At 38.3% G+C, this 26,446-nt stretch overlaps 1 long non-coding RNA gene across 4 annotated transcripts in view; it reads left to right on the top strand.

Annotated features, from left to right (window-relative positions):
* Window positions 1-26,446, top strand: part of LOC141376122 (uncharacterized) — a 97,140-nt gene that overhangs the window by 44,470 nt on the left and 26,224 nt on the right. For 3 of the 4 annotated variants that reach the window (XR_015499411.2, XR_015499410.2, XR_015499409.2), the window contains exon 4: window positions 8,267-10,112. This is a non-coding gene — a long non-coding RNA (uncharacterized LOC141376122). Of the gene's footprint in view, window positions 1-8,266; window positions 10,113-11,762; window positions 11,890-26,446 lie in introns of those variants that run through there. The other variant, XR_015499412.2, reaches the window with a different exon arrangement.

Consider the following 26,446-nt stretch of genomic DNA (forward strand, 5'->3'; position numbering starts at 1 on the left):
GCTGCAGATGCTCTGTTAAACTGTTTTCTAGCTAGTGAAGTGTTCAGTTTTTTACTTACAAAGTCCACTATGTAAATAGCAAATGCGCAATGGCGCGAGGCAACTGGCTCTTAAAGGGAATGGCAGATGAGACTCTGATTGATTTATTCTCAAAAAACACCTATAACTCATTAAGAGAATAAGCACAACCCTGTTAGACCATGTGCCGTGGCGCAGAGCATATTTTCCATCCTTAAAATAGCAAAAGGGGATTCGGACATGCCCTTAATGCTTTTGCCTCCTGCACTTTGGACTTTGACCCTAGACCATTAAAATAGAGCCTAAAAACTTGATTGGAGGCAAACCTGCATTGTTTAGCCTAAAAAGCCTAACAGCCAATGCTAACACTGCATTGGTATGCAAGAAGGAGACCAGGGGACATTATGTGATTAGCTAAGAGGCGGTTTACACAACCAAGTTAGTTTTACACTTTTTCAAATTAAACAGTCCTTCTCATCTACCTATAGAATAATCACCGCTTAATATAACAAGCTTATAACTTAAATTGGTTGTGCTTGATGCAGACATGCAAATATGTATGGGCTCCAGGAATGTGTTTGAGAACCACCAAGCTAAAGGATACATTTATAAAAAGCAAATGTCTTAATTGAGTGCAAAAAAAAAACTTACAAACATAGTGAAAGGAAAAATTACTTTACAAATTGCAATGTAAACATAAAAAAATTAAAATAAAAATACAATGTACAAAATCACTCAACAATACTTCTTACTTAGTTAAGCAAATAAGACTTCATTACATAAATGCAATTTGCTTAAAATATAATTTTTTTTTTCAGTTTTCAGAAGCTTGCACTGTATCAAATATACAGAAGCATACCTATCTTGCCGCTGTTTTGTTTGTTTGTTTGCTTGTATCTGTTGTTCGTCTCTTTTACATACTGATGCCTGTTGAGTGATGTTCCAGACATCAGCTGCTGCGTCTATCACCTGCTTCTAATGAAACGTCCAAACCTTTAATGACGTTCAGTACAGCGTTTATTGTTTGCCTCACAACTGCATAAAGCTCTGTAATTTCCCCCCATATCCCTGTAATTTCGCCTCAGGTCTGAACTCAACTGTAACTCAAGCCTGGCTTATTTTTAGACGTTGACCTCCGCTGTGTGAGGAGTCTGTAGCAAACAGAATGATTCCTGTCCCTGGGGGATCTGGGTAAATGTTGCTTCCTCTGAGCTGGAGATCTCAGCTTGATATTTAGCTCAGTCTCATCTGCAGCCTTCAGTAGATGAGTAATAAAGTGCTCTGCCAGACCTGTTTTACACCATAACTCAGGTGCTGCAAGAACAAGAGGGCTGGAATCATCATGAATTTTGCACAAGATGCTGTAAAATGGCTTTCTTTAGCACAAAAATGCACGCAGGGCGCATTAGTGAGATTTTGCGCATGTAATAAAGATATCCCTGTGGCTTCATAAATGAGTTTTATGGCTAAACAGTTGAATGTAATGCGACAGTCATGATTTCTGTTTCAGCTCGGTAATAAATCCTCCCACGTAAGCACTGCAATTCACCTCTCATATCATTTGACGAAAATTAAACTCTCTTTTTTTACACTGCATTCACAGTGTTGCTATGTTTGGACATTGAGAGTTTTTGTTGGTTGGGCTTTGAACTCCAGGAGAGTGGATGTGAAAGAAATCAATGCTGCATTAACGTTAAAGTACAGCTGATCAAATTTAAGTGCTTACTGCTATAAACTGTGAACCATGGAAGACTTGCAGTCAGAGGCTGTGTCCTCAGATGCTGTACGATTGTGTATGAAGTAACACTGAGGTGAGCCAAGATCAGTGCTAAAGGTGTGAAACTCTTCTGTCAGGAAAGAACAGGCTCAGTGAGATAAGTGGTGAAATATTCCTTTTTTTTATACAAGCTCAGAGGCTTAGTGATATTTATTAATTTGTTATATTCAACTCTGTCTTAGGAATTTTCAAGATATTTCGAAACTGTGAGCATAATTTCTTTAAGGTGGTCATTTTGAACATAATTATTCACTCAACATGCAATGGAATATATGCTAGTGTTTTTTTTTTCTTAAAAGTGTTTTTCAGCCAATGATGAACTTCCAGTAAAAGCTTTATGTGACTATTTAAAATTTCATAAGTGTCCTTTTACCGCATGGATGTTGTAATGTAAGTCAAATATAATCAGTTAAATAGACTCAAGCACATAGACTTAAGCAATAGACTTAACATGCTTAGACTTAAGCATGTTAAAGCATAAAAAGAGACAAGATACAGTTTAAATGCAGACGCGGTCATTAGCAGCGGTCTAGTGCAGAAATTCCATTTAAAATACTGGGGTAAAATTAATTTTCATATATTAAAGATATGGCATGGGAAAATATAATATGATGCAGTTCTTCTGCTTGGAAGCACTGGACCCCACGTATAATAGCCAGGCAGGGCTGTTTTTAAAAAAAAAGTTCTGATCTTAAACGCAGCGATTTTTGTATGGGACAACAATTACCCGGAAGCCCTGGGGCTGGCTGACTGAAATTAAAAGTTTGTGTGCATATACCCCATTAACTGGTTAATATGTATGGATATGAATATATATTTAAATTTATATATGTATTTTGAAGAATGTTTGAAACCAGTAGCCAGCGACATCCATAGTAGGTGAGAAAAATACTATGAAAGTCAAAGGCTACTGGTTTCTAAGGGTGCTTTCACACCTACACTTTTGTTTCGGAACCTGTCTTGTTTGCCCAGTTAGCGCGGTTTGTTTGGCATAAATGAAACCACCAATCACACTCGGATCCGCGCCAAGATAATCGCTCCGGGATCATTTGAATGAGGTAGTCTCGGCTCAATTGAAACGAACTCTGGACCGGATCGATTGTAGTGAGAAAGCAAAAGATCCGAGCCCGGTTATATCACAGTGTTTTATGGATGTCATATGCATACGGCTATATAAAGGGAGAATTATGAGTAGGGCGGGAGGTCATTCCACACATCCCAAGTCTCCCGGAAGTTTTGGTAGTCTCCTGCAAATGCACAGAGACTCCCGGATGCCCACAAACGAGTGATAATCTCCCGGTAATCACACGTCTCCCTCCCGGTCCTCAAATACGTCGCAAACCTTTTTCACCCCTGCCCACAGCATCCCTCCTCGCTCTTCAGATATGTTGCGCGCATCTTGTCAAACACCACCAAACCACCACCTCCCCTGATAGCTGAACGGGACTCTGCAAAATAAACCTTGAAACTCTGACAAATGTGAGGAGAGTTTACTCACACGTGACTTGTTTTAGCTCTTTTGGTCCGTTTAGAAACTTTGCAGTGTGAAAGCAAACCACACCAAGAGCAAAGAGCAACAATGTATCAATTTTAATCTCTGTTTCTGAACAACTGAATCGATTCACAGGCGTGAAAGCACCCTTAAAGTCTTCAACATATCTAACAGAAGAGAGAAAGTCAAAGAGCTTTGGGACAAAAAAAAAAAACTGAGTAAATTATGACATAACTTCCATTTTTGGGTGAATTATCCTTTTATTACAAATATCTAGTCAAGCCCACAATCTGCTGTAAACAGCACATTTAACAAATGTTAAGGTCACTACTTATTGCTATTAGAAGCCATCCTAACAGGAGTAAAAGTGCAGTTTTTAAAGGTCACCTATGATGAAAATCAGCTTTAAGAAGCTGTTTGGACAGAACTCTGTGTATGTAGATGTAATTTCCTGACTTTAAAATAGGACCCAAATCCCACTGATTTTGAGGCCCAACATGACTTAGGACTGTGGGTATCCCAGCTCACTGAATTGATTGACAGGCGCCATATTTCTATAATAGCATATATACACACGATCACTTTTTTTTTGCAAATAAACTGGGAGTAAAATATTTGTTCCAACTCTCTGTAATTTTTATAAGTTTAAGCTGTCTTGAGCATGTTTGTAATAAAGAGTAAAATCGCTATGTAATTCTTAACTACTATAATCACCACTGCTGCATGGTGTCAACGCGTATATACAGTTTGTGTGTACTGCAAAAGGCATTTGTGTGTGACTCGTTTCAGAAAGGCTTAAATAAACTCCACCACAAATACATGAAATAAACTTATTTGGTATTCTTGACTTGGTATTTCAGCTTTATCCGTGTCTATCTCTATCACTGACTGATGTTTATCTGATTTAATGCAGGAGAAGCAGACACATACGTGTGGGCAGGGAAAAGCAATTCATTTGGATTTAAAGCCACAGGCAACACTGTACTCAGATACCAAAATAGGCCAATGCTGGAGGCTATAGTAAATAGCTTATCTGATGGGTTTTTTGATTTGAAACTTTACAAACACATTCTGGAGACACCAATAGCTTATCTTATATCTTTTAAAAGTGGTAAAATAGGTGGCCTTCAGTGATCAGAGTAGAATGTCCATGCTGCCTTGAACTGATAAAGAAGAATACACTAGTAATAAATTCTGGAAGGTGATAATCTTTGTAAATTCAAGTTAATGCAACAGCAAACACACATGGCCTTACGCCGCCTTTCCACTGCACACGACATTTGGGCACGACAGTCGGAATACGCCCCCTTGTGGCAGTCGCACAGAATTTTCAGTTCTGATGTGCACCATGGGAGAGAAGCTGTTCCCGCAGTGTCTGAAGTAAAGGAGTACAAAAGCAAGAACCTTTATTCGCCGTCTGTTTACCATGGTTGAATGAATGAGTGAAAACTATAAACTCATAGACTGCTAACATGGGGGGGATGTGGAGACAACATAAAACATATTTTTATTGCTTACATTTATGAACAGAAATGTTTTTTGTTAATATAGACTTTTTCTAATTAAAAAAAAAACAAAAAAAAAAAACTAGTATTTGTCATCTTTTGCACACGGACCTGCTTGTACAACACTGGAATACATCACATCTGGTCGGCCGGTCGCATTCGGTCTAGTCACCAGAATTTAAATATTTCAACGGATCCGCAGCTCAAATCGAATCCGAATTTTCCGCATACGGAGATGATCGGAATTGCCCACAGCTCCCAGACTACTCTCCATTGGAAATTAATGACTTCCGGCCTGTCGCTTGTCGTTTGTCGTGTGCAGTGGAAAGGAGGCCTTACTGTAAACTGTGACTACACTTGTTATAGATTTCAAAGCATGAATGAGTAAAATATTAATAGTTGTTTTTTCTACACTCTCAGAAATAAAGGTAGGCGAGCTGTCACTGGGGTGGTACATTTTCTGTGACTATAGATTTCAAAGCATGAACTGTGATTAAATAAGCAAGTGCTTCTGAAAATCAGAATTATTCAAATATATTACTGGTGTTGTTGTTTGGTGCAACTGAATTTTATATGAAAATGTATCAGGTTATCTCTTTTATCATTTGAACCAAATATGGTTTTTATATTTAAAAATAAACCCATTCACATTTTCTCCAAACCACATGCTCTGTAAGCTCTCAAGGATGCTGAAAATCTGAAAGAAAATAACAGACTAGCCAGTAGAAAACATTTTCTTACAGTCTCCAAGCATTCATCCTGTGGCCCTTTGTAGCATTCGTTCAAAGATGAAAATGGATGTTAATAAGAATGGATGTTAATGGGCCTCTGTACTGAAGGATGCCCTCTCAGTAATGCAGCCCTGATCATGATTTAGGACGTATTTGCACAGCCAGATGGGAAATGTTCTATTGCAAGACAATCTGTACTGTTAAGTATTATATTGACAAAACGAAACCTATTTGTAGCGCAGGGCTTTGTTTGCTTCATGAAGGCATGTTTTATTTCTTAATGGTCTTTTCATTTCACGTGGCGGTAATTCTCTCAAATCCAGCAAGACAGCAAATTAGTAACAGGCTGAATTCTATGTACAATGCTCTCACCCCTGAGACCGTGCCATTTTTCAGTCACACATTTCCTAACAATTAGTTAAAGCATTCTGACTCTCCAAGGAAGAGAGAATTCATTTAAAGCTCTGGCATGATCTCCTTGATTAATTATTATGAGAGGCGGCAGATGCATGAAAATCCCATATTCATTCTATTGGGCAAATGGGGGTTATTTTTAGAGCAGGCAGCTGCCGGGACAAAATCAAACCCACCAAAGTGTCAGTATTCACTGACACCGAGCAACATCTCCTTCAAAACGATAGTTAACACCAAGAGCGTGACAACTGACACCATGTAGATCTGCGCTGTTCTGACAAGATCTGCTCCATCGGCTTTATGATACCAGATCCATGGCTGAGTAAGAGAAGATCCAATTGTCTTTTCTGTTTAAATCTTATGTAGGTGGATGAATAAAACAGGAAATATTTGAATGATACTTTGACACATGCTCTGTTACAGAAGCAGCAGCGATTCTCTGTTCTACCTGATGTGATGCTAATTTAAAGGATTTCTATTGTTGTAGAAGAATAATTACATTTTACAAATGTTGTTTGTCTAAATGTGCTAATTAGAGATTATTCACATGTGTTATAGCTCTGTTTAAATTAGCGAGGACAGAAATATACATTAAATGCACAACATCCAAAATATATGCTTTATTTATTTAATAATCTCTTGCTGTTTTGTAGAATTTAACATAACTTATGTAAATTTATTTCATTCACGGTGATGCTGTGGGTAGCACAATCACCTCACAGCAAAAAGGTCACTGGTTTGAGCCTCGGCTGGGTCAGTTGTCATTTCTGTGTGGAGTTTGCATGTTCTCACTGTGTTGGCTATGGTTTCTTCCGGGTGCTCCAGTTTCCCCCACAGTCTAAAGACTTGTGGTACAGGTGAATTGGATAAGCTAAATAGTTCGTAGCGTATGTGTGTGATTGAGTGTGTATGGATGTTTCTGATGGGTTGCTGCTAGAAGAACATCCACTGCGTAAAACAAATGCTGGATAAGTTCGCAGTTCATTCCGCTTTGGTGATCCCAGATTAATAAAGGGACTAAGCCGGAAAGAAAATGAATGAATGAATGAATGAATATTTCATTTATATAGACATTTATACACTGAAAAGAAAATAATATAGAAATATTTTTACTCATAAATGGCTAGTAAATTTCAAAACTAGAGACAAATAAATGGCAAGCAACACATTAAATTTAAAATGAATTCTAAACTAGAAAAAAAGCATACTTAAAATAATAGAAACTTTTGAAGTTAAATCCACAGTATTTTATTTATGTTTATTTTTATTTACTTAGAAAATATATGCTTACAATGTTTGTGTAAATTGATTTATTTAAAAAAATACCTATCGACAAAGCTCAGTTTCTCTCGATTTATTCTGAGTAAAATATTAATAGTTGTTTTATTCTACACTCTAAAGGAATGCATGCTGGTCCTGGGGTTGTACCTTTTCAAAAGGTACAAATTTGTACCTAAAAGTTTCGCATTAATACCTAAAGGAATACCTATTAGTACCTAAAAAGTACAAAAGTGTTCCTCATAATATTTGTAGGTACTAATACTTTTGAGGTACCAATATACTGTAGACCCTTAATTCTGAGTGTGGAGAAAGGTCTGTGACATTCCTTTCAAAAATATTGCAATTTTGATTTTTTTATTATTGTTATTGGAAAATTAGGGTTATTTCAATGTTTCCTGACTCTTCTGAAGTTATATAGAAACTATTAGAAACTATTAGAAACAAATTTTTAAACCTGTTTTTCAGATTCAATGGAAAAAAACTTTATCATTAATAGTGTGCATAATAATAATAATAATAATAAAAATAATAATTTTTTCACAAACATTCATTCATTCATTTTCCTTCGGCTTAGTCCCTTTATTCATGGGGGGTGGCCACAGCGGAATGAACCACCAACTTATCCAGCATATGTTATACACAGCAGATGCCCTTCCAGCCACAACCCAGTACTGGGAAACATTTACACACACTCATTTACTCACATACACTACAAACAATTTAGTTTATTCAATTCAACTGTAGCTGTGGTTTTGGACTGTGGAGGAAACCGGAGCACCCAGAGGAAACACACACGTACACAGGGAAACATGCAAACTCCCCTCAGAAATGCCAGCTGACCCAGTCAAGACTCAAACGGCTTTATGGCTTTATGTGTGATCAGTTGGTTTGTAAGTGAGAAATTGCTCACTGGAAAGGTTTTTTGCTTGCTTATGCTGTCACTTTTGTTACTGTCATATACAAAATCATATTTGGTAAATAAATTAAATATTTTTTGTCAGAAACAAAACATTATTTAAGTTTTTTTTTTTTTTTTTTTTTTTTTTAGAATTTCTGCTTGTCTCACAGCAACAGAAAATACATGAATAAGCAGAAGGAAGATGAAATGTGTCTGCTGGAGTGAAGTCAGCTAAAAATCCAGCCAGGAGGCTGTCGTTTCTGACCCGCTGTCAGATGTATGGAGTGGACCGTCCACTCGTTCAGTCTATTCCCATGAAGCCATGACAGATTCAGATAGCATTTGTAATCCATCAGTTTTATCTCCATTGTTTTGGCCCATGGGGTCAGTCTGTCTGCTTTAGTTTTACATCAGTACTACACACAGACACACACATGCACACAAAACATCTTCACTGCATCTATTACTCAGACATTTCCCAAAAGAGGTAAAGAAGAACTGACATAATGAAAAGTGTAAGATAAAACAGGGGGAAATATTCTGAACAATTCTGTTGTTTAAAAATCTTCCTTGTCTATTAAATATTTATATATGCCTAATTCTGTTTTACAAATATTTTAGGTATGAATATAGTAATATTAATATAACTATCAATGTTGAGATCATAATAAATATTAGAAATAGGAATTTTGTATCATTAAAAAGGTTTTACTGTAAGTGTAATGAAATTGCTGTCACATTAATGCAACCTTGGTAAATAGTCCTTTAAAGTAGTTTTTTTTTTTTTTTTAGCAATATTGATAACAGTTGTGCTAAATGTTTTTTTTTTAGAAAGTTATAAATTAGTTAAATATTTAATTAAAACAGAAATGGTTAGTAATAACACAATTGTATTTCTTTTTCTTTTTGATGCTTCATTATTCAATCAAAGTCTTTTTTTTTTCGATGACTGCATTTTCAGTAGATTAATTAATAAAATAGGCCTCGGAGGTAATATTGTCATCAGTAGACTCAATCCCTTTTGTTTCTTTGAAATACAGTGCATTTCATTTCAACGCATTCCCTTCTATATAATTTAGAATTGGTCAGTATTTTAGATATTCAGTCATAAATTGTGTCGTACATAGCTAACCTGTAATCTTATTCTGTCCCATATTATATTCAGATTAGTTTTATAATAGGCTGTCTTTTCATTTCTGCCTGTTGGTGGCCACACAATGACTAATGTGACGTCACTGTTAATTAGATAATTTATATAAATTACATACTGTGCATATTTGAATTTTGGTACCGAATGGGACTTCCTTTGGTGCACTGTTATTCCCCAGAGTATTCTTGAGTTTTTAACTTGTTTTGCTTTGCACTGTTTTCCTTCTTTTCTATTTATATTTATCATTTATCCTATTGGGTAAATCATTGGGCAAATGTTTCTTTAGGTTATTTTTAAATTTAAAATCACTAGACATTGTTATATTTATTGTTTTGCCCTCAAAAAAGGCTTTTGTTATTTAATTATATTTGTTTGTGTGTGATTCTCTTTATGGTGTTGTCAGGGGTGAGCTGGCCATGCTATTAAATGTTTAAAGATTATTTAGGAAAGTAATTTCTTATTCTGTTCATTTGTTCTGTGCTATACTTTTTTAACTAAGAAAGATGTTTAAATTATCTTGAGGAATGAAGGCAAGTGCTCTGAGAAAAGAGAGATTAAAACAAACCTCACATTTCATGCCCAGCACTTCTCATAGGAGTCTAGTCACATTTACATCTAATTATTGTCTTTGCCAGACATTATGAATTTATTTCTGCTGCATTGAAACCACATTTGAAAACCTTATCAGTGGTGAAGGGAGGTATTAACTTATAAATGTGGAATGTAAGGAAAACACATTACATCTGTTCTTCAAAAATGAAATCTATAATACATGAATAATGTGTCAGTATAACACATTACCAATGGCAGACTGGGTTTCTCAATTAAACAGAGGTGTTAATTCTCGCTCTGTGAATGTGTTATGTTTAAGGTCAGTGAAATATGAATTAGCAGAAATAAAGATCTGTCGTCCAGAATATGCTGAGATGGAGATTACAGCTAATAACAGCTATGGGACAGTGAGCAGCATTCATGACCACAGCGTTTACACACACCTTATCTCCAGTGTACTCAGACTGCAGAAAATGGCTTCATAGTGGCGTTAGCGGATTAGCTGTGATATCCCAGAGCTGGGGCAGATGACCTTTTATAGATCATTCAACTGATACACACATTACTCAAATCAGTGGCGGATGAGGCTTTCAGGAATGGAAAACACAGATGTCAGTTTGCAAAATGTTTTGGGCTATTTAGATCCCCCCCTCTCTGTCTCTCTCTATGATTTGGTAAGTATATGGCCAAAGCATTGCACATTACATAAGCAATGAATAAAATTGTGATTATATATAAAAAATAAAAAACAACAAAATCTTCAATTAATTTACACAAATACACACACACACACACACACACACACACACACACACACACACACACACACACACACACACACACACACACACACACACACACACACACACACAAATATAAAAAAATATAAATCCACTAGATGGCGCTATGTACAGTTTTGACAATCTCAAATACTTTATAGGGCACACTCCTATGTTACGTGGTCACCATTTTTAAACACAAAAGCGAGGCTATGGCAGGAAGAAACCCGTAAGTATAGGATTATCACTGTAAACATTATAACAACTTGCTGTGGACTACAAACCTCCAGCTGTTGCCGTGATTTTAAAGTGCAGATGTGATGTAAACAGCACTTTAATATCATTCAGTTAAGTTTAATTTAAACAAATCAAAGCATATTAACATCTATCTATCCATCCATCCATCCATCCATCCATCTTAAGAATGTTTGATGAATAGAATCTCATATATTTAATTACAGATTTTTTTTTTTTTTGGATCATAAATAATTTACTATTATTTTGTAGGGCTTTATGGATGGACCTTTTTAAAATTAATTTCACAAATCAAAGCACATCAGTGTGTAGTAAACCAAACCAAACCACACTCTTCATTTAAACACAAACACTGAACATGCAGAATGTGTATAATATATGTAGAATTTATAATACATGTAATATTTATAGACACCAATGAACATGATATTTTGATTTGGCGCACAGCAACATTTTCTGTTTTTACAGGTAATCAGTTTTCTGATTCAAATCTGCATTTTCAGCATCACAAAAATCACAGGGTCCTAATTTGAATCAATTTAATCTATCTTTAATAAATAAATGTATCAATTTATTTGATAACAATGAATAAATCTCACTGTCTGACACCATCAATAGTAACGTATTTGTATGATCAACACACCTACCGATGAAGCAGATTTTTTGAGACAACCTTTTTTTCACAGTACTGTGTCTAAAATAATAGAAAGACTCTTGGAAGGATTTTCAGTTCCACTTGAAGGACCATTAAAGTCATTTGCGGTGGGATTTAAAATAAAGCTATTAAGACCTGGATTTGTTTAATTTAAACACAGATAATCATTGGGCCCGTTCACATGGTCCACTGAGCAAATCCAATCATCCCAACACCATTCATTTGGCCTCCTTTTGTGCTCTTTGTCCATTTTAGGATGACAGTCTGAGAGAGATGTTGAGATTAAGTGTTCTGAAAATAGTCTGTGGGGCTAAAGATATTTATGAGCCTTCACGTCAGTTCATAGAGGAACTTCTGCTACATCACACCTAAACTGGACAAGGTAGGAAAATGACATACTTCACAGCATACAGTGCTCAGCATAATGGAGTACAGACCATTTTGAAAATGAATATTTTTATACATTTCTCAGTGAATATAGGCAATGTATTTTGGTTCATTTAAACAAAACAGATTTATTAAACAGATATATTTATTAAAATAATATTTTATTCAAGCAAAATATTGCAAAAATAAATTACAATCTACAAAATTTCAAGTAAATGTTTAGATCTTTTTGCTTTTCTTGATTTTTCCTCTTTTTTTAAAGTTTATATTTAATATTTAAAAATATTGTTTCTTCCTAATATGAATTTATAAAAAGAAATATATAAATTTAAAAGATGTATTTGAGAGGGGTGTGAGGTATATATGCTGAGCACTGTACCTCAGCATATATACCTCAAATCAGCAAATTCAGCTTATGTTTATCCATAAATATTCACAATAATTCATGACGTGCGTGATACACTGTAAAAAATGCAAGATTTCACACAATTCATTCATATTGTGCCAATACCAATCAAATAAGTTAACAGTTTTAACAAATTTATGTGGATTGAACATAAAAAAATAAGTTGTCAATGAAATCTCAAGAATGATGTTGTTTCAGCTCATTTCAATTAAGTAGTTTAAACAAGTTTAAAAAAATGTGTACATAGTACTGAAAAAAATGTCAATTATGGGGTTTGATTAATGTGACTGTGAACTTTGTTGAAGAGCGAATCCATGCAAATGTCAGCCTACCCAAAAAATAAAGTTTTACCAAAATAGTGAAACCTTTTCTAAATTTTTTATTATTTTTTTTTTTTACCATACTGTAAAAATCATTAAAATGTCTCTGTTAATATTTTTAAACATTTTTATTTGATTTACCAAAGTCACACAAGTGGCAATTTTACACTTCTCTCACCCATAATGGCAAAGCAGAAAGCTCATAAAAGCAAAAATGTTAAAATAAAATTTAATCAATGATTTTTGTTCTATTGAGCCTTATTTCTTTCTGCATTATTTTATCTTTCTTTGTTTTGTTTAATACACAGGATTTCTGCAAAGTATGTTGAATACGCATACTTTTTTTACACCCATAATGCATCATTATTTTCCTCATTTAAAATATAAATATATACATGTGTACAGATTGATATTTTTCTGATCTCATAACTCTGTAGTTAGTTGTTTTGTAAAATATAAACCAATGTTTTAATATAATGTTGACATATACTTTCTCAGAATTAATTTTTTTATTTTTTTACTGCAATTCTCACATATTTAACACTGGAATTGCTCTGAAGCATGCCTTTTCAGATAAATGCAAGTTGTAAAAAAGTTACCGCTTTAAATTTTACGCTGAATAAAATTAACTTTACAAATCATTTCAGCTTACATTACATTTGTCTGACCTAAAACAGTGTTATTCTATAACTAAACAATTCATTTGGTGTAAAAAAACAAACAAACAAACAAACGCTATTTATTTGTATTCTTAATTAGCATTGGCTTTGTGATTTTGGTAAAACTGAACACATTTAACACCTCATTTATGGTATTAATGATTTGAATTAGACTTTGCATGTTGTAGGTGATTTTCCCTCAGACTTTGGCCAAGATGCTGTGTAAATTTGCCTAATAGCGTTTAAATGGATGTGAAGTGCTTAGAAATGTAAATCATTAGATCCTTCCTGCTGTGATCTTTAGCTACTTTTTTGAGTTCCCAAGTCAAATCTTTCATCTACAAAGAGACAGACGATGTAGATGATTATTATCAACATTTCCCTCATATCTTATCATCTCCACTTTTAAAAAGCTCATCAAAGTGATGCACACTTTCTGCCTTAACACATGTTCATGTGATGTTAGGAATAAATTATCAAGACGGTGCTATTTATTTAGCCTTTTAAAAAGATAAGTGATAACGTAAAACTTGATGTAGAGAGAGAAATTAATAACCATAACTTTGGTTGAGGGTATCTATCACAGACTTCATAAGAATGTTGTGATTTGTGTGAAAGCAACAATAACTATGTGAAGTATTGCAGTTATCACCTGATGACAATGAGAAGGCAGGTTTGTTATCCGTGTATTCTCTGTTGACTAAAAGTGAACATCAGAGGTATGAAATGCAATCAGAATGAAGTCTCCTGAAGTGTTGATATTACCCGGTGTCTTTAAGAAGGCAAACAGACTATTTGAATAAAGCAGTGGAAATGGCGTATCAGTAGTCAGGGCAGGTTCTGTCTGAACGCATCAACGTGTTCATGCTGCTGAACGCAGTTGTCATAACGTGATGGCCTCATAATGTATTGGGCCACTTGTCTGACAACACTTCACCCAAAATAAACTAAGCCCAAGAGGCACAATCCATCTCACTGAAATGGTGCAATGAACTGTCTGTGTAATTTCACTCCAAACTAGCAGGGTATCTTCATGCTGCGATGACAGAGAGATGAAGTCATACATCATTTCCATCTGATCAGAATGTGTGTGTATGTGTGTGATGAGAGCGGCAAGAGATGTCTAGGTAAGGCATGTTGTTAAAGGAAAGGTGTGAAAGCATGCTGAAATAACTTAGTATGTGCAGAATTAAATCTTATGTAATATAATTCTGACAAACTACAGTGTATTACCACTGCACTATTGCTACATTACTACTATTCACTATTACATATAAGAGATCATATGATGCATGCACAAGGCAATTTTATTTATTCAAATTAATTTTAAATCTTTGTGATGCTCATGTTATTTCAACCTTTATTTGCTCCCTTTCAGCCAGATAATAAGAAAGAACCAACTTTCCTACCACAGCTATGCTACATAGATCTACATAGCCTTACTGCCTAATGACTACAGCCCCATTGACACCCTCTCTCAGTGCATTGATGATTTTAACAGTTGGATGTGCCAAAACTTTCGAGAGGGGCCTGGCTGCAGACCTGGTGCAGTGCAATCTGGGCTGCATCCAATGCTTTTTAATGGGCTCACCTAACCCCACCCCTGGTCCACTGGTCATTTTGAAAATGAATATTTTTATACATTTCTCAGTGCATATAGGCAATGTATTTTGGTGCATTTAAACAAAACAGATTTATTAAACAGATATATTTATTAAAATAATATTTTATTCAAGCAAAATATTGCAAAAATAAATTACAATCTACAAAATTTCAAGTAAATGTTTAGATCTTTTTGCTTTTCTTGATTTTTCCTCTTTTTTTAAAGTTTATATTTAATATTTAAAAATATTGTTTCTTCCTAATATGAATTTATAAAAAGAAATATATAAATTTAAAAGATGTATTTGAGAGGGGTGTGAGGTATATATGCTGAATTAAATCTTATGTAATATAATTCTGAAAAACTACAGTGTATTACCACTGCACTATTGCTACATTACTACTATACACTATTACATAAAAGAGATCATGTGATGCATGCACAAGGCAATTTTATTTATTCAAATTAATTTTAAATCTTTGTGATGCTCATGTTATTTCAACCTTTATTTGCTCCCTTTCAGCCAGATAATGAGAAAGAACCAACTTTCACAGCTATGCTACATAGATCTACATAGCCTTACTGTCTAATGACTACAGCCCCATTGACACCCTCTGTCAGTGCATTGATGATATTAACAGTTGGATGTGCCAAAACTTTCGAGAGAGGCCTGGCTGCAGACCTGGTGCAGTGCAATCTGGGCTGCATCCAATGCTTTTTAATGGGCTTACCTAACCCCACCCCTAGCCCTACCCGTCACAGTGATGTCACTAGCTCCATTTGAGTGCATTGTGTCTGACATTGCATCGCTGAGTGATGCAGTCTCAGCTTGCATCATAAAGGCTGCATCCAGATACTATTGAAACTTTCTCCAGTTAAACAAAAAGAAAACTGAGGGAACTTTAGAACAGAGATGAAGTTCTCAAGGTGAATGCGTATCTTGGCTCTAAGGGTCAAACAAAAAAAAGAAACTTGGTGTGACTCTGTAGTCAGATTTGAGTTTCAGTAGTCATATCAAATCAGCACACTATCATCTCAAAAACAATGCAAGAATTAAATGCTTTGTTTCCAGTGAAGACTTGGAGAAACTTGTTCATGCTTTTATCAGCAGCAGGGTGGACTACTGTAATGGAATCTTCTTGGGCCTTCCCAAAAACACAGTCAGACAGATGCAGCTCATCCAGAAAGCTGCGGCCAGGATTCTGACCAGAACCAGAAAATCAGAGCACATCACACCTGTCCTCAGGTCTTTACTCTGGCTCCCAGTTACATTTAGAATAGATTTTAAAGGGCACCTACACTCAAAAAAAAAATTGTTGAATGAACATGATTTAATGGTGGCACCCTTTATGCATCTAATCCAATCAAGTAAACCTGAACTGCTTTGAACATGTTGTATGAACACAAAGCACATTTGTAGATAAAACATGGTTTCAATATGTCAGTCTAACTTCTTTGCAACTAATTGACTCAAAATGTTTGTATTGTGTTATTCTAATTAAAATGATTATAATTTACTCAATGTAACACTAAAGCTTTACTTTAACAAAATTATGTCTTGTTAAATCAGCTAGTAAATTTCTTGTTCAATATTGTTGTTTAAATTCATTCATTCATTTTCTTGTCGGCTTAGTCCCTTTATTAATCCAGGGTCGCCACAGCAGAATGAACCGCCAACTTATCCAGCAAGTTTTTTTACGCATCGGATGCCCTTCCAGCTGCAACCCATCTGGGAAACATTCACACACACACACTCATACACTACGGACTCACACACTACATACACAATTTAGCTTACCCAATTCACATATACCACATGTCTTTGGACTGTGGGGGAAACCGGAGCAAACCCATACAAACTCCACACAGAAAAGCCAAATGAGCCGAGGTTCGAACCAGCAACCCAGCGACCTTCTTGCTGTGAGGCGAACGTGCTACCCACTTCGCCACTGCCTCACCCTGTTGTTTAAAGTACATTTTTTAAATTCCAATACTATGAAGCAAGATTTAAAATTGAGTAATTTAACACAAAAAGGACAGAAAACATGTTTTATACATATATATATTTCTTTTATTATAGTCTTTAGCAGGCACCAATCACATTTAAACAAATTTCTTCTTTAATATTCTGATACAAAATGTTATATAATATCAAAATTGTAATATGTAATATAAAATGTATAAGAAACATTTAGCCAACAAAATAACCTTGGCTCTTAAGAAAACTGATCTCCAAGCAATACCTGTAGGACGTTAACATCATTTTTTTTTACCAATTGAGTTTAAACAGCTTTCTTCACTTTGGGACTCCTATTCAAAATGTAAAAGTATAAAATGTATAGGAAACATATAGCCAACAACATAACATGCATAACATTCAAGCTCTTGGGAAAACCAATTCCCAAACTGTGCCTTAAACACGCAGTGATACTTCGTCTTGTTGTTTTCGTATGGTGACATCCAAACGCACTACCGCCACCTACTGATATGCGCGAAGTGACTCTCCAGAGTGAGAGTTGTCGATTTGAAGCGTCTCAGTCTCATTGAATCAACATGTTCTGATCAAATTCATTTGATTATTTCTTGATTTAGTTTCAAATAACGTGAATTAATCATTTAACATACGTAAACTTGATTTGTTCTTTTCAATCTGACAAATTTTTATTTTGTAAATCCAATACATGCCTAGTTGATTTTTTTGAGTGTATGTTACCCCTTTTTTCAGATTTATTATGAATCATTTGTGTCTCCAGAATGTGTCTGTAAAGTTTCAGCTCAAAACATCCATAATTTTTTTTATTATACCTTTTATAAGATTCTGTTTTATACATTTGTGCACTGGATGTCGGTTTTGCTGATCTGCGCCTTTAAGTCTAGTCCTCCCTGCCCACCGTTTGTACGTGCCTTTCTGCGTGCCTTAATCTTCTCCCTCAGCTACATCAGACAACAAACAGACATAAAGGAAGCAGATCTCATGTAGTGTTTGTGAGAAATACTAATGTAATGTACAAAATAAACCTGATTTAACGTCCACAAAGCGGGATTGAAGCATCTTCTTTCATAATTGTTCTAACACATGACTGTGCTGATGAAGTAATTCTGAAGTAAATCGCTGTAATTTATTACACACATGCACTGTTTTAAAACATTTTAAACTTGTGAAACTCACTCTTGATCACATTTGATGATGATTGATGATCCTAGCGAACTGAACAGACCCTTTAATCCCCGTTGCATTGCGCTCATCTTCTCTTGTTGATCTGATTATACACGTGACTACCGGGACATGTTACGCAGCTGTCAATCAATATGGTGGGCGGGGGGACGTGCACTCCTACGTCAAGTTGCTGTCGGTCTGAAAACCACTCCACTTGGTCCATCGTTTTTATGATGTTAAATTATAAAAAAACGGACTAAGTACACATATTTCTGTCCAAACAGCTTGAAAAGTAGATTTTTCCCCATAGATGCCCTTTAAAGTATTATTACTGGTCTATAAATCACTAAATGCCCTAGAACTTCATTACAGATACATTACAGATATGCTGACTGAATACAAATCTAACAGATCACTCAGATCTTTGGGATCATATAAATTAGAAATCCTAAGAGTTCAGTCAAAGCAGGGTGAATCTGCTTTCAGCTACTGTGCCCCCCGCTGCTGGAATCAGCTTCCAGAAATGATCAGCTGTGCTCCAACATTTGGCTCATTCAAATTTTGACTGAAAATACATCTGTTTAGCTGTGCCTTTACTGAATGAGCACTGTACAACGTCCGACAGATCACACTATTGTGTCTTTCTTTTCTTTTTCATTCTTTTATAACCTGTTTTAACACATTTTAATCTGTTTTTATCTATTTTAATAATTTTTATTAATTTATTTATTTTCTTATACTATTATTTCTGTTTATGTAAAGCACTTTTATTTGCCACTGTGTATGCATATAAAATGTGCTATTAAAAGAAACTTGCCTTGCCTTGCCTAATCTTACTCAAAATGCAAATTCTATTGAATTTTTAATATTCTTTCTTTCTTTCTTTCTTTCTTTCTTTCTTTCTTTCTTTCTTTCTTTCTTTCTTTCTCATTCCTTCGCTCTCTTTCTAGCTTGAGATGCCTTCATTGTAGCTGTGATTTGTAATTAAAGAACAAATAATGGATGGTTGTCACCTTCTATTCTTGTGTGTGGAGTGTAATTGAGCCAGGCAGCCAGGAAGCAAATTATCATTGCCGGAGTTCAAATTAATGGATATTTTTCACATGCTTTGATGTAGTCGAACCAAGTGACCAAGTTTGTTCCAGAACCAATTAGTTTGTGATGTATAATCCAACATCCCGGCAGTTTCAGTGATGTTTGCCTGTTTTTGAGAATGCTTATTTTTTATTTTCTGCTGCAGACTAGACTTAAACCTTGAGAAAAGTGCCTTGAGTGCTTTGTCTGACTCAAAGTGGTTCAGTGGTTTAGCCTCAAGCGCACAAATGGTCTATTTTTCTCCTAAATTGTTCTAAAACATCCCTCGATTGTCAAAATAGTTAGTGAAGTAAGACAAAAACTAATTTCCACAAACTATAGGGCAACTTCTACAGGCCTCTGTAAGTGGGAGAGAGACGAGAGCAGTTTCTGGGTTCAGGTGCCAGTGGGATAAATGATGCATGAGCAGCTGTCCACTCTGGCACTTAGATCTTTCACAGCTGTGTTTGAACACCATTTATTGTTGCATTTTCTCCATGCCACACACACAAACTGTTGCAGCATAGAACTGAACATGCTAATAAGGCAATCGCAATGGACAGAGCATTCTCAGGTTTTCACAGCTTGCGGCTGACCTGATTCCCACCTTGTCCTCCTATACATTACAAAGTCAGATGGTAGACATGGCCTAAATTCACTGCATTTCAACTGGGAAATATCTGTGACACCATTAATGTAGATACAACTTGCAGCAAATTTGCCTTCATCTGGCATTTTATTCCTTTCTAAGTGTGGTGTATCAAGTTCACAAATATTTCTTGGTTCATCTCACTCTACCTGTCATTTCCACAATTTGAGCTAGAGACTCATTCCTTTACATTTTGATGTTTGGTTGTGCTAAAAGCCACAGCAAATGGATATAAAATGGCTTTTTACATTTACTGGGAATATTGCTTCTATTTTCATCCATTAGCTGTAGAATCTCACAGCCTGACATGACCACACATGTCATGACCCACTGAGGAGGTGCAGCATATATTTAAAGAGCTTCAAAATGCTGTTGGCTTTTTAAAGCTTTACAAGACTCTATAATATGGATGCTTCTTACATTGCGATACACGTACTTTAGTAGTTTAATATAACAGATCAGCAAAGGGGAAACTGACATGGGTTCAAACTGTATCCCATGAAAATGGCTGGAATGTTGGTGTCCAAAATCTATAAGTGTGAAGTTCTGTGATGTAACAGTCATTTGTAGTTAAAGTATATAATCACTTCGCCATGCGCTTGGAATATTTTTTACAAGTTCGTCAAAAATATAAACCAGTTGGAAAATGTCTGGTGATAAGTCACTTGTTGAAGGTAGCTTCAAGTTTCTTGGCTAACTTTAATAGTGTAATCATAAACAAAATATAGTCTATTACAGTTTTTCAAACTGCTTACACACATTTTCAAAACATTATCACCTTTCGTCAAAACTCTACACACAATTCCCAAAACTGTCCACACAAAATGCAAAATGCAATAAATGCTTGTCAGAATTAAGCATTTGCATGAAATGTCAAACACATATTTTAAATCAGTAAATATTTATATATGGGATGTAAACACTGTTTATGTACATCTCGTTATATGAATCTCGTTTATATACACTATAAACAGCAGCTACGCTAATTATTCTGTTTATTCTTTATTTCCACCTGGGTATATTCTTCCCGAAGCCCTCAGACTATGCAGCACAACTGATTCGATCCAAGACCAGCGATAAGACGATCCCATTGTTTCCATATCCTGGACCAGGCCGTATCCTGAGCAGCTACTGTGGTGGCCATGGAGGAGTGGAGAGCATTAGACTGATTCCTGTGACGCTCCAGGGTCAGACGAGTCTTCGCTGAGGTCCAGCTTCCAGCCTCCGGCGCCTATACTGCAACTCTGCACAAGACATTTGGCCAGTGGAGAAATGGTCATACCCAACTGAGCTTGGTTTCTCTGGAGGTATTTTAGTTCTTCTCTTTCGCAAATTGGTGAAGTTTTTTTCCTCGTCGCTGTTGCCACAAGCTTGCATGGTTCAGGATCTGTAGAGCTGCACATCGATGGATTGCTCTTCAGTGTTTGGACTCTCAGTAGTGATTATTAAACCACACTGAACTGAGCTAAACAGAACTGAACTTAATGTCTGAAAACTGAACTACACTGTTATAATTTACTATGATCATATATGTGAAACTGCTTTGACACAATCTACATTGTAAAAGCACTATACAAATAAAGGTGAATTGAATTGAGCTGTTGTTCTGAATCTAAACTCTTTGCTCTTTTATGGGCTTATATCTACATTTCTATACAATGTTATACCGTGAAAGTAATCTCCTTGGAGGAATTACAGGTACACTGTAAACATCAATGCAATGAAGATACAGAAAATATGTATAAGGCCAAACATTACTGGTGTATACAGTAGCATACAAACCATAAACATACTGTGTGAAAAAAATAAATAAAAACAAAACAAGACAAAACAAAAATATGTTAAGTGAAAGAATATTCTCCTAGGGAGAAAGCTTTACAAACTTAGGATACATTATACTTGCCAGTGCCAGGCTGAGAAGATGTCCTCTATTCTTTTACAAAGGAATGTAGGATTTAGAAAATGTAAACGTACGGTAGGTACAAAACTACAAATTGTGAAGGGGTGGCAAACCAGTGTTTTTTAGTTTTTTTTTTTTTTTTTGGACCAGAACAGCCCTGTCCTGTCACCTTTGACCTATTTATAGGCCTGTACTATAGTGATTTGTTAGTGATTTGGACTGGTTGTGTTTGTAAAAGGAAAACAAGTAGCTTCTTATTAGATGTTTAGGTAGAGAATTGTGTGTAGTGTTTTAAAAAAAAAAAAAAAGATTTTATGCAAATGAAAGTTTTTGCAGTTAGTTTTTGTGTGTAAGCAGTTGGAAAAAACTGTAAAGGTCATAGTCAGCAACTTTATTCCAGTTGAGCTCTGAAGTCACCAAATAACTGGATAAATTCTACAGCATTTCAGGATGAGATGTGTGTGACACGTTGTTACATGATCTGCCTGGGAACAAAGCTATCTTGGCATCAAAACTCCTAATGGAATAAAGGAATTAGTCAGGTTTCCAAAAGCGACATTGAACACTTATCTGGATCAATTAAACGCTATGTTTTCAAAAGTATATTGAATACATTTTTACACCCCTTAACATAATGCTGAACGAAATTAACCATGACTTTACCTGTCCTTTGGTGAAAGCACAGTGAAGGTCTGGCTGTGCAAAGCTAATGCCAAGGTAATGAAACACTAGCTTTACATTAGATTTTCTTTATGTTGATACTGTACAGTTTAAACCTTAAATGCACTGTTTAGAAACAAAACCCACGATGACTCATTTTCCCTCTTCACTTGTTTAAGTTTGTCCTTGTTCTCTTTGCACATGTGGTTGCTGTGGATTTTAGTCATGTGGGAACCAGTCATCCAGATGCTGTGTGATTCTCAAAGGTGACACGGAGATGTTCTTGGCACAGCTGGAACTTTTCACGCTCTCCTCTTGATGGACTCAACCAATGAGCTGATTTAAAGTCACTTAAAACAAGAATTACCAAAGTGCACAGCCTTAAGGGAATGTTTCGATTCAACATTAGCGGCTTGTTTGGTGGAACCTAGAATGTTGTCTTGGGCCATGTAGTGAAGGGACTTGCTAAATGCTTTAAACGTATGTGAGGGGAGGGTATCCATAAAACTTTGTCCCAGATGAACTTGTTCATCTAGTTGTTGCCACTTGTGTTTTCTTATAGTTTTTCATCCCGTGTTTTATCAGGACATTCAAATCCATTGCATAAAATATTGTACTGTATTTAGATTTTGAGATATTAGACCTTGTTTTGGTGACATTGTGGCTCAGTGCCTCAGAGCAAAAGGTTGCTGTTTTGGCATTGGGGGGTTATGGCATTAATAAAATGTAACTGAATGAAAGTGAAAGTGAAAAACTGCAGTTAAAGTCGACATTTTAAGAATTTGGCAAATAATTAAATTACTGATGTCCTTGTAACCACACTGCTTTCTCCCCTGCATCTGTGTGTTGTTTTTCCTCTCTGAAAATCTGTGTGTGCTCGAACGGAAACTCCCCTTTTCATGCAAAGTCATGCTTTTGCCAATCAACATTCTCAACTAAACAAATTTGGACTAACCCACTTTTCTGACTTTTTTTTAAACTAGAGGTGTGAAAACACTTTGCTAAGACAGTGGGGTTCATGGCTCTTTAATACATGATTTGTGTGTTGTGTAAGGGTAGTTCCCCTTCGGTTGGGGAACTCCAGTACTATAAGTGGATTTGATGTTCTAAATCCACGTATGGGAGATTCGGTTCAAAAGCTACTTGTCTGAAAGAGTATTGAACGGGCCAATGAAAGCAATGAATTGGCAGCGTAAGCTTGCGCAGGTGTGCTGCATCGCCAATTAACTGAGCATATAAGCACACCTGGCGCCAGCAAACGCCATCCTTTTCGCTTCAGAGACTTTTCTGATCGAGCTTCGGCTGTCGGGTTGGAGATGGTTCATCCCCCAGCCCCGCGGCCGGACCGACTAGATGGGTGTTACGTAGAGGACCAAAAGGCGAAGCCTTTGAAGCCTCTCGTCCCCTTCTTCCCAGAAGTGCACAGTAGGCACACGCAGTCTTGGAGGGCACCTTTCTCTGCCCGCGCTGCATTCCACCTCCGCCCTCACCACCCTGGATGGTGGAGCTGCCAGGGGGTATGAGGCGATCCCGCAGGTGGAACGCGCCATTGCGGTCAATCTTTGTCCGCGTCGCGCCCCCACGTGGCGCGGTCCGCCCCTTCTCCCGTCCAAAGCCTGTAGGTTATCTGCCTCCCTCGGAGCTAGAGCTTACAAGGCTGTGAGCCAGGCAGCTTCCGCCTTGTACGCGATGGCCACATACCAGCGCTACCAAGCGCAGGCGCTGGCCGAGCTGCACGAGGGTGGGTCTAACCCAGGCTTGTTACACGAGCTGCGCACCGCGACCGACTATACTCTCCGGACTACTAAGTCCGCCGCGTGCGCACTGGGGAAGACGATGTCCACACTTGTGGTCCAGAAACGCCACCTCTGGCTAATCCTGGCAGATATGCGCGATGTTGACAAAGTTCGCTTTCTTGACTCGCCCATATCCCAGGCTGGCCTGTTTGGCGACACCGTCGGTGAATTCACCCAGGAGTTCAAGGCGGTGAAGAAGCAGTCGGATGCGATGGGAAATGGACCGTTAGCCCGCTCCGTCCCCCGCTGAGCCATCCACCTCCGCTGCTCCTCGCCGAGGGCGCTCGCCAACGGCCGCTGTCCCACCCCCGCCTCCGGCGAAGTCGGAAGCCGGCAGCCCCTCCTGCCCAGAGCGCCGCTAAGTCCGGTAAACGGACCGCGAAGCGTCCCTAAGACAAGCCATCTAGAGAGGAGGAAACTTGCTCTTTCCCCGCTGAAGGGCGGGGCCCATATTCCAACGGTACTTTTCAGTGCCACCAAAGTTTCGAACAAAGAGCATTTTTCCCCTTCCCCAGATGTCACAGCTCAAGCCCTGCCAGTCTAGAACACGCTGCCTCTCAGCTCGCAGGGTCTGCATACTCCGCCAGCAGCTCACAGGCACTGGGGGGACGGTCTCCCTTCTCCCAGCCCCCAAGCCCCCCCTCCGGAGTCAGGGTGCGGAGCCAGAGCGAATCGCTCTCCTCCAGCTCTTCTGTGGGACCCTCGCGCTCCCCGGATTAGCACACCCGCTTCGCGCTGCCCCTCCGCGGGTACGTCAACGATTGCTGCGATGACATCATTAGCGAGGGCTCTGCCTGCCTGGTTAGCGAGGGCCAGCCCCTCGCGTTGGCTCATACGCACAATCAGACTCGGCTACGAACTACAGTTCTCGAAACGGCCTCCCAAGTTCATGGGCGTGTATTTCACTAGGGTCAATCCCCTGTCCGCCCCTGTCTTGCGAGAGGAGATTGCTGCCCTCCTGGCGAAGGGTGCAATCGAGCCGGTACCTCCAGCCGAGATGGAGAGCGGGTTTTACAGCCCGTACTTCATTGTACCCAAAAAGAGCGGTGGGTCACGGCCAATCCTAGATCTGCGCGTTTTGAACCGCTGCCTTCACAAGCTGTCGTTCAGAATGCTTACGCAGAAGTGCATCCTCCGATGCGTCCACCATTAGGATTGGTTTGCAGCCATAGACCTGAAGGACGCGTATTTTCATGTCTCCATTCTTCCACTCCAACGCCAGTTTCTGCGGTTTGCGTTCGAAGGTCGAGCATGGCAGTACAAGTTCCTCCACTTTGGGCTCTCTCTGTCTTCGCAGGTCTTCACCAAACTCGCAGAGGGCGCCCTAGCGCCCCTTCGGCTCGCGGGCATCCGCGTACTCAATTATCTCGACGATTGGCTGATTTTAGCCCACTCTCGGGAGCAATTGACTGATCACAGAGACGAGGCGCTCCGGCATCTTCGCCTATTGGGGTTGCAGGTCAACTGGGAAAAGAGCAAACTCGCCCCGGTGCAGAGGATCTCTTTTCTCGGGATGGAGCTGGACTCGGTCACCATGGTAGCGCGCCTCTCCGGGGAGCGCGCTCGCCTGCTCGACAGCAAAATAGTGGTCCCACTGAAATATTTTCAGAGGGTCCTGGGGCATATGGCTTCAGCTGCGGCTGTCACGCCGCTCGGACTGCTCCATATTAGACCACTTTAGCACTGGCTTCAAGATCGAGTTCGAAGACGCGCATGGCATGCGGGCACACACCGAGTCTCTGTTACTGCGCTGTGTCACCGCACGCTCAGCCCCTGGAACGACCCCTCGTTCCTGCAGGCCGGTGTGCCTCTGGGACAGGCGTCCAGTCATGTTGTTGTCTCAACAGATGCTTCCAGCACAGGCTGGGGAGCCGTGTGTCGCGGGCATGCAGCTGCGGGCCTGTGGGTAGGTGCCTAGCTGCATTGGCATATCAATTGCCTAGAGCTGTTGGCAGTGTTTCTTGCTCTCCGCCATTTTTCTCCGGTGCTGGAGCAGCAACACGTGCTTGTCAGGACGGACAGTACGACGGCGGCAGCATATATCAACCGCATGGGGGGTATGCGCTCTCGCCGCATGTCTCAGCTCACCCGCCGTCTGCTCCTCTGGAGTCACCCGCGGCTGAAGTCGCTGCGCGCCATTCACATCCCAGGTATGCTCAACCGTGCAGCCGATGCGCTCTCACGGCAGCAGATTCACTCTGGAGAATGGAGACTCCACCCCGAGTCTGTTCAGCTGATTTGGGTGCGATTCGGGGAGGCCCAGATCGATCTGTTTGCCTTCCCCGAGAACGCTCATTGCCAGTTGTTTTATTCCTTGACCGAGGGCAC

This window comes from Danio rerio, chromosome 9 (genome assembly GCF_052040795.2).
Source record: "Danio rerio strain M-AB ecotype USA chromosome 9, GRCz13ab, whole genome shotgun sequence".
NCBI lineage: Eukaryota > Metazoa > Chordata > Actinopteri > Cypriniformes > Danionidae > Danio > Danio rerio.